Source organism: Struthio camelus, chromosome 22 (assembly GCF_040807025.1).
Source record: "Struthio camelus isolate bStrCam1 chromosome 22, bStrCam1.hap1, whole genome shotgun sequence".
NCBI classification, from domain to species: Eukaryota; Metazoa; Chordata; class Aves; order Struthioniformes; family Struthionidae; genus Struthio; species Struthio camelus.
In genome coordinates, this window is record NC_090963.1 from 43,736 (window position 1) to 53,002 (window position 9,267).

The 9,267-nt window shown below is 52.4% G+C and overlaps 1 long non-coding RNA gene across 4 annotated transcripts; it reads right to left on the reverse strand.

Moving 5' to 3' along the window:
• Positions 1-1,322: 1,322 nt before the first annotated feature.
• On the reverse strand, positions 1,323-8,828 carry LOC138061908 (uncharacterized). 4 transcript variants are annotated; one of them, XR_011135913.1, is made up of 5 exons: positions 8,756-8,828; positions 8,383-8,521; positions 7,283-7,365; positions 6,674-6,845; positions 1,323-4,863 (listed from the first exon to the last, which is right to left on the reverse strand). It is a non-coding gene; the product is annotated as an uncharacterized lncRNA (long non-coding RNA). The 4 variants fall into 4 exon arrangements; XR_011135911.1 differs by having other exon boundaries at positions 8,708-8,812; XR_011135912.1 differs by lacking the exon at positions 7,283-7,365 and having other exon boundaries at positions 8,708-8,812.
• Between the last annotated feature and the right edge of the window lie 439 nt (positions 8,829-9,267).

The window sequence follows — 9,267 nt, forward strand, 5'->3', positions numbered from 1 at the left end:
GCCCCCCTTTTCTCTCCCCTCCTCGCCCCATCACAGCCCTGGCCCCCCCTCCTACCTCCCCCCCAGCCCCAGCGCACCCCCTTCCTGACCACTCCCCGTGGCCCCGGTGCTCCGCTCTTCCCCACCGCCCTGGTGCACCGCCATCCCCGGCGCATTTTCCCCTGGCCCACGATGCTCCCGTCTGCCGGGACGCGCGCACCCCCCGGCCCCGCTCACCTCCTCCGTGGTGCGGCCGCAGCGCCGGTCCCGGCGGGCGGTGCTCAGAGGCAGCTCCGTTGTCCCAGACCGGCCCCTCCACGAGCTTCCTCCCGACTGCGGCCCCAGCCCCGGCACATGCCTGCCGTGGCCATCAGCCCCACCTGGGGCTTGTTCCAGCCCCAGGGCCCACAGCTGCAGCCCTCAGGAACCAGGGGAAGGGAATTACCCTCAGCACCATCAGGGACAGCTGGGGCTGCCAGGGCAGCAGAGGCACCCCAGCGCCTGAGAGGTGCTCGCTAAAAGCTGAAGGGAGAGCCCTGGGCTGTACAGAGAGGAAAAGGGAGTACTCAGGGGACAAGAGAACAAATCGAGACCTCTGGGTGCAACAAAAGTTTAAAAAAAAAGTTACCAGGTGATGCTAGAGCAAACAGAGTGACTCTGGGGGCACCAAAAGGCAAAGGCAGGACCCTGGGGCACACCAAAAATCACCCAGAAAACTCTGGGACGGGAGAAAGATAAGCAGAGAACTTTGTGGTGTGCTGCAAAACAAACATCGGGCCCCAGGGCACGCGGAAAAGCACACAGAGGGCTTGCCAGCAACCCAAAACGTGAATTGAGCGGTCCTGAGGACCACCAAAGGGCAAATGCAGGGCTCTTGGGCAAACCAAAATTCAAGTGAAGGGCCTTTGTGCACACTAAAGGGGCCACAAGGCATGTCACAGGGCTCAATGCAGCTGACGGCAAGGTGCCTGCAGGCTCCCCCTTTCCCCAGGAAAACTCTGTCTCCCAGCACCAGGCACACAGGCCCCCGCCACCAACACATGAGGGACATTGCAGAGTGCTGAAAGCAAATCTGAGGGCAGTCTGGGGACTTCACACGGCCCTGGGGGGGGGCCCTGCCTGCCCCCAGGATAATGGAAAACTCCACCAAGAGCCCCAAGGGTCAAGGCAATGCAAGGGAAGTTACCCCGAGCCCTGTGAACAGGACTGGGGTCCCTGGGAACCGCAGGGACCCCCAAGTACAAAGGATGTGGGGACCAGCTCCCAATCCCAGACACAATGTGTAACCTCTTCCCCTGGGCATCATCTTCAGGCAAAGCGACAGCAGGAACCACAGACATGAGTGCAAAGAGTAAAGCAACTGTTTATTGTTTTACTGCACAGAAGCAACACCTGAGAGAGAGTCTGCCATGGAGCTCAGTGCCAGCATGCTTCTCCTTACCCTGTGACACCTGAAGAGTCATCTCTGCACCAGCGTTCGTCGGTCCTTTGGGGAAGGGTCAGCTTCCTGCTGCTGCCCTTGACGTGGCAGGCGTCTGAGTAGCTGACAGCCTATCCCCTCTACTTTTTCCTTCAGGGATAGGATTCAGCTCTGACAGGTGAGAGGATCTTTGATCTCTGATCCTGCCTGTCTGCACTACTGCCCTACCCCAGACTAGAGCCCTGCAAGACACTTTCACAGCTCTCACCTCACCTGTCACATCACCACTCTCAGTGCAATGGGCCTGCGCCTTATCAAATCCAGACCTCAGGTCAGTGCACAAAGCTGAACGCTGGGAACAGGGGAAGGTTAGGAACCCCAAAGGAGGGTTTGCAGCCTGCTGCTTAGGCTTCGGGGCTTACAGTTTATTATCTAAGGATTCAGCCCTTGTCATTTATCAGTAAGGCGTAAGCCCTGAACCCTAAGTGACAAACTGCAAATCTTGGAACCCAAGTGGTTGCTTTAAAATTTACGGATGAGGTTGGATTTTAAATCCTGCGCCCTGATCGCTAAGTCAGCGAACTGTAAACCCTGACTGATAAAGACAACCCCACAAAATAAAGTAATAAACCATAGCCCCTGAGTGACAGACCCTCAACAACAAACTAAACAATAAACCTTAAGTGAAAAACTCCAAACCCTCAGCTTAAGCAAGAAACACCAAAGTACACATGAGCTTGCAAGTTTTGCCCACAGCTTAAGAAGTTTCCCCTTCATTTAGAAGTTCAGCAGAACAGGAAGATATGCATCAGAATCATGTTACAGTTGCTGTTTATAAGCTTGGTCTTAGTCACCATTCAAATGTGAGCACATGCAAGAATCGCTCCACAGGACTGCAGTAAGCTGCACTTCCACTGAACCTACCTGAAACATTGCAAGCGCTTATTCAACTCCATTACAGACAATTAATATTTTTGGTCCCCTCAGCTCCATGGGCAAACATCCACAGCCAGTGACACCAGCAACCACCTAGGGGACAACCACCTTCCACCTCCCAGCCCTGCACACACACAGTGCAGCCCCAAGACTTAGCTGTGTCCACGCTGCAAGTCAGAGCGCAACCTTCATGGCCAGCCACAGATCTCCGCAGAGCTCCCAGCTGTGACACCGCTCCTTCGACTGCCAGACTATGCTTCAGCACCTGCAAAGAAGCCAGAACAGTTACTGAGAGGCCAGGCAACTGCACAGCCCTCCTAGAACTACTCCCTAGTCCAAGGCCCATAATTATTCCTGCAATTATGACTGACCCTCTACACTGCTCCAGTCACTCTCTCAGGCTCCGTTTCATCGCAAGGATGTCACAGCAGCCCTCACATACAGTCAGGCTCGCTCAGGCACTCGGCCACCTCCAGCCTTCGGTAGATGGTCCTCCTCAGGGAAACTGTGCCGCTGACGGACACTCTCAGAAAGCACTGTCCAGCCAAGGCAGGATAAAAACTAAGGCCTCCAAAAGCTCCAAACCCTGGAGAGACTGAGCTGATGGGAAACTGACTCTGGCCTGGACAATGACAGAAGAAGGATTTTGCTTCACTTGCTCAGGCTGCCTAGCATGTGGCCCAAGTTAGACAGACCGTGCTGGAAATCCCTGTGACGTGACAGCGTGTTGGAAAGCAGAGCTGAGCACAGGCTCCTGGAAGAGGAGCAGAGTAAGGCTGATGTAGGGAAGACAACAGTTTGCATAAAGTCAGAAAACAGGGCTCAATGCCAGCGACACAATCACGACTCCAACTGCACCGCGCAGCAGCCCTGTCTGCGCACAGGCAGACAAGACACAGTAACTGCAGACTGCGCTGACGTGTAAGACGGACAACAGCAGCTCCAGACTGCCCTAGCACACCCTGCCCTACCTGCACCTGTCCTAACACCCGAATACTCAAAGCCTCTGCTAATCTCTACCACATCCCCCACAGCATCTTTGGCCCATTAGTGCTCCCCCACTGCACATCCGCAGCCCCATGCCTCTGCACATAGAGTCACTGCAGGGGTATCTGACATGACCTGAACCAGGCAGATTGATGGGACCCTCTGGTTGCTACTGATCGTCTCTGCTGAGCACCAATTGCCTCTTGACACCTTCCACACCAGACAAAACACAAAGGAATGATGAACCTTCAGCTGGACAGAGGGACAGGGAGCAGAACAGAAGAAAAGAGGGATAGAGAGCTTGGCTGACAGATGGAAAAAGAAAGAGAAGGATAGAGACCTAGCCCCAGGGTCAGGGCCCTGGACAAAGGAAGAGAAAAAGAGGACAGAGGGCCAGACAGGTGGAGGGCTGAAGAGAGGACCAGGGAGCAGAAGAGAGAAAAAGAGGGATGTAGAAGTGGACAGAAGAATAAAGAGAGGAAAGGAGGGAAGGGGAAGCAGACAGAGGGACGGGAAGCAAAAGAGAAGAGTGGAGAACCAGACAGAGGAACGGGGACTGGAAGAGAGGGAAAGGGAGCCAGTCAGACCAATGGGAAGAGAGTGAGAAGGATGAAGAGCCAACCAGAAAGGTGGAGAGAAAAAAAAGAGGGAGGGGAAGTCAGACAGAGAGATGAGATAGAAGAGGGGAAAAGAGGGATAGGGAGGCAAATAGATGGATGGGGAGCTGAACAGAGGGACAGAAATAGAAAGAGAAGGCTGGAGAGGGGGACAGAAGGCTGGAAAGGTACAAAGAGACAGACAAGAGCAGCAGAGGGATGGGGAGCTGGACAGAGGAACAGCGGGCGGGTAGTGGGACAGAGAGGGGAAAAGGATGATGGAGAGCTGGACAGAGCAACAGGGAGCCAGTCGGAGGGAGGAAGATATTGACAGAGGGATGCAAAGAGTACCAGAGGGATGGGGAACTGGGCAGGGCAATGAGTAGCTAAACAAAGGGACGGGGTATCGGACAGAGCTATGGGGAAAGAAAGAAAAAGATGGAGCGCTGGACAGAGGGACAGCGAGTGGAACCAGATGGATCCAGACAGCCCGGAACAGCCCTCACCACGCTCCAGTTCCACTCACCTGCTGAGCTGCAGAGCTCTCTGTGTACCGCTGGGCCCAAAGTCCACTTGGGCACTGCTGTGTGGAGGACCCGCAGCCACACCGAAAGGCACGTGGAGGCCACTTGTGGGCCTGCTTGCCTGTATCCCTATACCTCCAGAGTGTCTGTGTCTGCAAGAGCGAGGGTGCACCCACGGGCCCACTATTCCCCTCTCTCCTTGGCTGGTCCATGAATTGTGGCTTATTACTCACAAGTCCAGTGAGGATGCAGCCAACCTTCCTACAGCTGAAGTTCTTCAGCAGGACCACGCAGAGAATCTTTCCACTGGCATTTGGATTCTCCTGGCCGCTCTTGACACGCTGTAACTTACAAAGGTCTGAGAGCAGTAGCCTGTAGTTCTTCATGGCAGCATGTAGTCGATCCCCGATGTTCTGAATACCTAAGATTAACACAATTTATAAACACAAAAATACTGCCGCTATAGGGTGTACAGTCAAGCTACAATTTCTGCCACCAAAGAAAACCCCTCCGTGTCTGCCAGAATGAGCCATATGCATCAGCGCCTATAGCTCAAGGCTAGCAACCCCTCCCAGGTGACGTTCTTCTGGCAGGCTGCGTGTCTGAACTCCTCCGTCTTGCCTAAGAGTCTCCGCTGGGACGTTATAACTTTGTCAGCCAGCGCTTGTTGATGGAGGCACGGTAAAATCCATCATCCTCCGAAAGTATAAAGCAAAGCAAAAAAAAAAAAATCAGAGCTCTGCAGAAAATCATAAGACAAACCCGTTTATATGCACAAAAGCAGATCTAATATACACACAAGCAAAGCAAACGAGCACAGGCAAGCCACAAATACCGCTTCCCCCAACTCCCCTTTTGGAAGCCATGAGGACACTTGGGTTGCTGTGAAAGGGAAGTTAGACTAAGTAGCTCCTAGAGCTTAATCTTTCAGAAGCCTTCTGTGTCCACATTTTTGGCACAACCGCGCTCTACCCCTCATTCAATTCAGATGCACAGAAGATGATCCGCTTCTTGGTACACTTGCACTGTAACTCCCCCCTTGTTAAGATCAGTGCCCACTGTGCCACCTGGACAGAGGATACTCTGCTGCCTATTTATTTCCCTGACGTGAGCTAGTTTAGAGGGAATTGAGCAGATTGGGCTGCATCTGGGCTGATAAAAGGTAAAAGTCTCAAAGACAGTTACAGCCCAGATTGCTTCTAAACAGTCTTTCTCACAGCCAGAGAGTTTCTGTTCGGGCCTCAAAGGGGATGTAAGGATGATGCCACTGGCACCCACTTTCCCTCTACTGCTCTTTTGCAGCAGCGCTGCTCCCACGAAATCAGTAGATGTGGGAATCCTTACTGAAAAAGGCTTGCCTTGTCCTGGGAATTTGAGGGCAGGAGATTTTACAGCCGCTTCTTTCAGTTTAGTGAAAGCAGCATCATGTTCCTTGTTCCAGCTCCATTCCTGACTCCTTTCCTGTAATTCCCACCATGGTCTGCTGATGCCACGCAAGTTATATTAACACTGCCGGAGGAAATTAAATCCTCCTAAAATTGCCCTAAAGTTGGAACTGACAAGAAAGAGTCTTAATTTCATAAGGCTTTAACCTTTTTTCTAGCTACTATATTCCTGTTTCCCCAAATACCATTGCCATATCAGGAACCTGGGGTTGCACCAATTGAGCCTTCCTGAAATTCACCTCTTAATTTTACAATTCAGATACTTCTCTCTCACTCTCACTTCCTCTTCGGGAACTCTGGTCACTTGACTGACTATCATTCCTCTAAGATAATAAGTTGCTGTCTTGTAGCTCTTAAAATATGATGCTTCATAGATACATAAAGTCACATGCAAAGAAATATGTATGCAGCATACTTTTTGTAACACGTGCAGACCTTCTGTTATATGTTGGTGATCTGTTATCCTGATCACTATTCCTAGGGATCCTTCCTCAACAGGAGGAATGGGGTTTCCTTTTTGGGGAGATGGAGACAGCTTTCAGTTGGTTCCATTTGATTTTATTACTTCAGCTTGCTTACATTTTCCTGGTCTGTTCAATTTCAGCCATGGCAATTACTCTAACAAGTATTATATCTTTTCCTTTTTGTATACGGATATAAGATAACAACCAAAGCAAAACTGAGGCAGATACAGTTAACAATATCCAAAAGGTAAGAATGGGTTACTTTAGTCCTCAGTGCCACCCCCGGGAGACAGAAATAACAGGGATTTGTTATAATAGTTACCTTAGTTACCCATAGTGGAACACCTCCTTCTGTAGCAGTTTCTGATGATATTAAGGGTCCATTAAGCTTCATTTTTGCTTCCCTGTTTCATCCAGTCCATTAGGTATTAATCACAAAAAACTGCTTGTCCATCTTTTCTCTTTGTCAGCATTTGCTATCATTGCTTCCATCTCTGTAACAAACAGATAAACTTGCATTTTACCTTCAATGAAACTTACATTTGTGCATGTTCTTTTTCTCTTTACCATGTTCTTTTTTTATTTTCTTTTCCTTAAAGGAAAGGTGCTATAACAGCACTTGGCATCATACATTACAGGGTAAACAGTTTGGTAACAAAACATACAGCAACTAGGGCTAGGTTATTAGACAGGCAGGCACATCACCTAGTACACACCTATGCCATCTTCCATGAAACCTTATTCTGGTTCACTGTTATTGTACCATTCAATATCCTTTCTCAAACCCTTGTATACACGTGCTTAACCAACAATTCTCTCAGTCTTTAACTACATGGAAGAATGACAGCACTTAATTTGCCTGCCTCTGTTTCAAACCTGTTACCTTTTTGATACATCTCCTAGATTATCCCTCCTGTACTTGGATGCTTACCTCAGAGGCGATGACCAAAATGAACAACTGCATCATGACGTCTAGCTGCTTCTCTTCAAGGTGTCCCCCTTCAGTGGGCCACCCTACCAAACAAACCCGAAAGACTGATGAGGCCATGAGGGTACCAGATTTTTGGACCACTTCTCAAAGGTTTTCAGGGTGACTGACTTAACCGCTTCTCTTCACGTTACTCAAAGCTACATTCATCTATTACTTAGGACTAACGTGTTTCTATTTTAAGAGAAGATTGTTGTTTCAACTTTACATATAGTCCATAATCTGCTATGCATCATCTCTAGCCCCTTCTGCTTTTACAGAACTTTTGGTAATTACAGGTGGTAATTAATAGCACCCATTGCCTATGGGCTGGAGTAAGACATTGCTCCTTCTCTGAGAACGTGCCTAAAAGCCAGGTTGTTTTCTGTAGCATCACTGGGGCTTCCCATAGCCCCTCACTGTTCTCCTAGCTTTTTCCTGAGCCTTTTAGTGTTTTAGGTTATCCCTTAGCCTGCAGATCTATGTTAATATTCTCCTTAAGCATTGTGCACAGCACTATTATCTCAGACCAGCCACACTTAGAGAGTCCTCTTGCACATACAGAGGGCTCGGTGGTGAGGAAAAGAGAGAAAAATCCATTTGTCATCTGTGCATCCACCCATCAACATTCTTCAGCAAGAAGCGCTGTAAATTCCCTCTTCTCTAAAGTGGGAAGGAGTCAAGGGGGAGACACAGATCACACCCAATATGTATTAGAACACCTTTTACAAATTAATCTGTTAATTCATAAATTAATAAATTAATTTAAATTATTAAAACCAAGGTATTATTTAGGGGCAGCTGTAGAGGAGGGAGGACTCAGCAAGGCTCAGTGGGGGTTTCCATCAGTTGGTGCCCGGGTTGGCTGGGGCCCACAGTCTGGGCCTGCAGCTGGGGGAGGCCTCAGGGTGCGGGTGCCTGGGAGTACTTTTCCTCCGTCTACCTTCTCATTTCCCTAGCTACAACTCTCAAGTAAACGATCTCGGCGCTGCACTAACTGCACCTGGCTCAAAGTGACCTTAAATCGGTTTGGTCCGGTAGCTTTGAGCTTCCTTGCGACTTACCAGCACCCTCGGGCAAGCCTGCCGCGACGGGAGCCGTCCGCCCAGCGCCGCTCCGGGGCCCGCCAGCCTCGCCGCTCCTCCCGGCCGCCTCCGCAGGGGCGAGCGCCCGCCCCGGCCGCGCCAGGGAGGAACCGGGGCCCTGAGGGCGACACACGGCAAACGGACGGTCAAACCCGCGCTCCCGGCAGACCTTGGGCCGCGCTGCCGGCGCCAGGCCCGAGCCCCCTCCCCAAACCTCGCCCCACACCTCCGCCTCCACGCAGCGACGGCCCCAGCGGACAGGAGACCGCCTGACACCCGCGGCCACCCGAAGCGACGCGCTCACCTCACCGAAGCCCCCGCATCCTCGACTCCGAGCGGCCTCGGCCCTCACCCGCCGCCGCCCCAGCGAAAACTCCGTCCCCGCGCGCCGCCATGCTGCTCCCCGCCGCCGCGCATGCGCCGATCGCGAACGGGGCGCGGCAGCGCCGGGGGCCCGGCTCTCGAGCACCGCGCATGCGCCGGCTCCACCCCGAGCGGGAGGGGAGGGGAGGGGGGAGGAGGGGAGCGGAGGGAGGCGAGGGAAGGGGAGGGGGGGAGGAGGGGAGCGAGAGGGAGGCCAGGCGGGGAAGAGCGCCCCCGCATGCTCCCGGCGCGGGGCTGCAGCCCGCCGGCCCCGCCCGTTAGCGACACACGGCAGAGTAGGGGCGAACACGGTGACCGGCACTGCGCGGGTGCGGGCCGGCTGGCTGCAGTATTCTCCGTATGCCGGCGAGGGCAGTGGCGGCTGCAGAAGTGGCGTGTCGACACCGGAGGGCAGCAGTGACCAGGGGAAACCCAGCGCGCATGCGAGCGCCTTACCGCTGCACTACTGATTTTTGGCCAGCCGAGGGCACCAACGAGCCA